This window comes from Mycetomoellerius zeteki, unplaced genomic scaffold (genome assembly GCF_001594055.1).
Source record: "Mycetomoellerius zeteki isolate Tzet28-1 unplaced genomic scaffold, Tzet1.0 scaffold401, whole genome shotgun sequence".
NCBI lineage: Eukaryota > Metazoa > Arthropoda > Insecta > Hymenoptera > Formicidae > Mycetomoellerius > Mycetomoellerius zeteki.
Window position 1 is genome coordinate 54,660 of NW_017257394.1, and position 6,001 is coordinate 60,660.

Consider the following 6,001-nt stretch of genomic DNA (forward strand, 5'->3'; position numbering starts at 1 on the left):
TATATATATATATATATATATACAGGGTGTCCGCCATTAATAACAGATTTCTGAGATCATTGTGAGATGAAAATCCTAATACGAAAATATCGAGACTATAATTATATAGTTTTTAAATTAATATATAATATAAGCGATTAAAGTTCTATATATAATCACAAAGCTGAAATTTTGCGCGCTCAGGCATTGGGGCTTCAGAGCCCTCTCAGCAATTTCAAAATTATCATATTAGAGAACTTTAATCACTATTAATTTAAAAACTATTATAGCCTTGATATTTTCGTATTAAGATTTTCGTCTCAAAATAATCTCAGGAATCTGCTATTTAACAGGTGGCACGGTAGTCTGGAACATCCTGTATATATTGTAATTATACACTTGACGTACTTTGTAGTCGTGTATACGTAAGTGTGATATAATAATAAAATTATATATAAAATGAAATAAAATAGAGGAAGCTTTTTCCATAATTATGAATATATTATTCTAATTTTTTAATAAATATACATATGTATTCTTTCTTCTTTTTATTACGATCTTATTATAATATATATTATAAAACACAAAATTTAACATTAATATATATTATATAGAAAACAATCTTCGAAAACATTTTATCAATATGAGGACGTTAAAAATATTGCGTGTCTAGAACTATTACTTATTAATAATGAACTCAAAAATAAACGAATTAAACTATAATAAATAAGAACATAAAGCAGAGGCTTTTAAAAAATCTCATAGATTTTTCAGTTGCCCATATAATGACCAAAATATAATATTATATGCGAAACATTCTTAAAAAACTTATTAGTTATCAGCGTGAGGACGTCAAAAATATTGCGTGTCTAGAACTATTACTTATTAATAATAAACTCAAAAATAAACGGACCAAAAACTGAATAAGAACAAAAAGCAGAGGCTTTTAAAAAATCTCATAGATTTTCCAGTTGTCCATATAATGACACAAAATGTAATGTTATATGCGAAACACTCTTAAAAAACTTATTAGTTATCAGCGTGAGGACGTCAAAAATATTGCGTGTCTAGAACTATTACTTATTAATAATAAACTAAAAAATAAACGGACCAAAAATGAATAAGAACATAAAGCAGAGGCTTTTAAAAAATCTCATATATCTTCCGGTTGCATTTCCGGTTGAGCATTCAATCTTTTTTGTTCCGCATCACACCTTTCTTTCGCCCTTTTCAGCCATTTTTGTATTGCTTCTTCGATATCTTTTCTTGTAAAAGTAGCATTGACCTTCTCGCCTGCAGCTATAACAGAAACGTATATACAATATTTATCTACATCCATTTAAATTAGCAATTTTTAAAAAACAAGTATATAAAGATTATTAAAAACGTTCTGATTAATAACTGTGATAGCTTTAATGTTCGAAATACACGTTTATTCTTCCTTCCCAGCCAACTGTACTTAGCAGCTAGTTCATTGGTGAGAATTTGGCTCAAGTTACGTTTTACGAATTCGTAAGCACTTTTCCCACCAACTTTTGAAGTTTCTAAAATCTAAAAAATGTTCATTACTATAAAACATCAGTATGGAATTACAGATTTATGACACAAATATGATAGCTATATACAGTACTGATGTATCAAAATTTTCATCAATTTTCAAAAAGTCTTCCACTTCCTCCTCTAATTGCTTTTCATTTTGTATTGGAATATTGCAGGAATAAAAAAGGGATTGTTGTTTGGTATTGTTTACTACATTATTGGCATTTGTATTAAGCTGCAGATTCTGTAATGCATTTTTAATGTCTCTTATGCTATCACTTTGTTGCCAAATCTGTGCTTTTAAGAGATGCTGTTGCCGTATAATTTCTTTAAAATATATCACAGAATCTGAAATATAAATTAAGGTATTTATATTTTGAAAAATTAAATTTCATATCAGTCAAATATTATAAGTTTTGTCGAAATTAAATTTCATATCAGTCAAATATTATAAATCTTGTTCTTCATTTTAATAACTGTGCCAACATTGATTACATTTTCTTCTAGATTTAATAATATACATGCATTTAATAATATACATGCATATAAAATGTTTTATTTATCAGCAACTATCAACACTTTTGAACTAAACAATGCGATTAACGAAACTAATAGTTAAGTACATTAAAACACAATTATCTTTTAATTACTTAATTAGCTGAATAAATGACTATGTAAAATTTAAAGTATATACCAAAAGTATTTATTAATATTTAATATCAATATATACAAACCGTTATTATTTTGCAAATCTTTGTGGATTGGGCAGCGCTTGCAATTGCAAATTGAATTATTGAATGTACTATTGGAAATCCCATTATCCAAAATGTTTGATCTCTCATCATTTTGGTCATGTAACGTACTAGACGATTCCGAATAAAACTCTTTTGTTTTCGGAAGTTCTTTATTTGTCGGTATTTCTATAAAGTAAAATATGTTTTTATTTATTACTCTTGTATATTGTTATGCTTACTCATCTTTGCAAGCATTCAAATTTTTTCCGTATTACCTAAACTATTTAAACCAATTAAAAAATATTTTAATATAATATTTCGTGATATTTTAATATAATATTTCGTGATACCAATAAGGCCTGCGTTAAAAATTTATAATTAATTGAAAAATTGATCAGTACATAACAATTTGACTTAAGAGGATATTTTTAATGAAACAGTATTTAAACAAACCATTGTATACATCAAGTTTTTTGTAGACTCATTATCACTATTACTATTAAACATACATCAAGTGTTTTTTGTAGACTCATTATCACTATTACTTGCCGAAAAAGCGAGCCGATATTTAGTCTTCTTTTTGCTTTGAACATCCGTTATTTTAGAAACTGAATTATATAGAATATATACTCTCTTTGCCGCAATACATATGTTACGTCCAACTCCTAATGTATGAATGGATCGTTTGAGAGAAAGAAGGAATGAGAAGGATGGAGTATGGAAGGATATTATCCTCATCTTCAGAAGAAGATAATGGCCTAATGGATCGTTTTTGTCGTACATCTGCTTCAGAATTCAAGTCGGAGGTAAACTCTGACTTTTTGCATTTTTCCCTAGCAGTTTTGTAATCAGCTAAAGATATAAAAATTTATATTCAGATTATACTATATTAGAATTTAATCTAAGAATTACGCGTGATACGCTTCGTATCTAAAAACATAATATGAACTGAAATATTTAAAAATTAAATTATTGTATAGAAGAATTAGGCTTAATAATAATCTATCGAAATTTTAATGTCTTAAATATCATGATATTAATACATGCCTTTTTTTAAATGAAATGTTTAGTCTTACTTTATTTGTGACTCATGTATAGATTACCACAGATATACAAACAAACGTTGCATATGCTTACCAAAAGTGCTGTTTCGAAAAATACTAATTTCGTAGGAAGGCCAACATGTATTTGGTCGTTCATTTCTGCGAATAATAGCCATAATTTTCTCGTTTTTCAACGGCGGCCAGTAACATCGGTTTTGTTCGATCCAACTAGTTGGTACTGCCTCGACTGTATCTTCATCAATAAATCTGACGATAGTCCAGGACTGATCTGACACTTCTTATACTGCCGCAATATACACAATAAAACGCAGTCTTTACTTTCGTCTTTTTAATAAGAAAAATGTTTACTTAATTTCTAAATCACACACTATAATACAAATGATATATATTTATATCATTATTAATATATACGTTTTATACAATAATTTTTATGCATTTTTTTAAGAAAACTTTTGCACGAGATATAATATAGAATAGCTTGATACTGATGATCCAGTTTGAAACGAAAATAGAATAGAAAATAGAATACATCGAGAATAGAAATGGTAACATTTATTGTCAACAAATTGTAAAATTAGAACAGTATGTCTATTTTGTCGTACAAAAGCGTAAGAACGTAAGGTTTGTTAATGTAGCAAATTTTCAATTTGTATTATGAATATAGCATATAACTTAATATATTGACTATTTTGAATGCAAAAGAGGGAAAACAACATTTTGATCTTTGAATTTTAATTTTAGGCATTTATATCCGATTTGTTTTACATTCCACTTCTGCAGATCTCGGATAATACCATCGACAACGTAAATTCCTAATTTTGATGATGCACATGGTTCCGAGTAAAAATCAGTAAGTGAATTATATTTATTACCAATTACAAAAGTGTCTTCATTAGTTGAAATAAAATTTTGAACAATTATAATAGTTCCGTCTATTAAACAACATATGTTATCAGGTGCTGTCGTTTTTAATATGAATTGTTCAAATACAATTTTATTATATTGATTTATTTTTTAATTGAAATTCACATTATTCACGATCGGACCATTGAAGTGCAAATTTTGAAGTTGTGGCTCTCTATTAATTGTTCTAAACTCATCGTTAGATTTTATACAAGAATTTTCTTCGCTTATACGATAAACGATCTGTTCTAATGGTTTCTCATTTTTTCGAATCATTTTTAAGATTTTTTGCAAATAATTTTCAAATGGAAACGCACTAAATTCCTGTAATGTTCCAAATTTCAGAACATCATCGTAAAGATGAAGTAAATTATGCACGTTGTGCGATGCTTTTTGTTTTCCATATAGAATTATAAATGTTTGTACAAAGTATTTCAACAATGATTTTGCATAATCTAAATACAATTCCATATGCTTTGAGTTTGACAAAATAGTGACTGCTACGTGCACAACTAAAAAGTTAACGTATTTATCGGTGTCAAGAACAAATTTTAAAACTACTGGTCCTGTGTATAACACAAATGTTCTTAACTCAGTTGCTTTCCATCTTTTGCTATCAATTAGTGATCTTGGTTTTCGGTTAATTTCGCACGGTACACGACATTTTTGCTTTGCTAATGATGCCGATACTTCTAACATTTGACTAAAAGATAATTTGCATCGAGGTTTTCCATAGCACCACATGTTTACAACTAATGCTTTGACAATTCCTAGATACAGTAAATGCATTGGATCAGATGGAAAATCCTTCACCATGTCTAAATTAGGGATTGTTTCAAGTATAGATGTGCCTGTGTGATGATCTTTCTGTGATTTTAAACGAAAATCATGATCTGTTCTTTGAGCAAAACTGTTTACATATGGATAGCACACTCTGTCAAGATAATATTCTCCTTTACATGTGCATTTGTTACATGAATAGTAACCCGAATGTCCCTTCGTGTATTTAATAAAGGCTTTAGCGGGTACATCACAAATAAATGCATTAATTTTAAATGCATAATTATGCCCATTATGTTGTGTCCCATTGTTATGTCATTTAAAGTAAAATTAATTGCTTCCTCTGTAAAAACTTGTAAAAATAAATTTGCATCTTCAGGTTTCCCATTCCCGTAGTAAATCCCAACAACATTTACCTCGCTGTAATTCTTTATTAAGTTGCATAAAATCGGGTATACCTGACTATTTGAGCTTTTAAATAAAGGAAGGCCATCGACATTAACATTAACTTGAATAGATTGCAAATTTTTAGAACATCGTGATACAAGTTTTTCGATACAATTGCGCAATCCAAAGTGATAATAATATCCTGATGGAATACTTTGTACATTTATCTTCCTAGGAGTTTTCAATAAACTACGTGCATCGGTAGGTAATTCCGGATATTTATGCTTTACACGAGCCATTAATTCGGTCAATGCAACGTGTGATATGTTGTTTGTTATTGCCCAATTTTGAAGCCATAGTAAAAAATTTGAAGAACCATCAGAATCAAGATTATTAGATTCTGTATTAACATTATCAATTACTTCGTCATTAGAATTACTTCCATTCATTACTTTGATTTCTAAGGTATTGTTGGAAACATTCATTACTTCGATTTTAAAAGTCAAAAAACAATGAAAGCACAAGGGCAGTAGGAGTCAAGCGCGGGAGATGTTGCGCAAATAACACGACTATCGTAGCGTGAAATTTCTTTATTTTACTAAAGCGCTTTAGTAA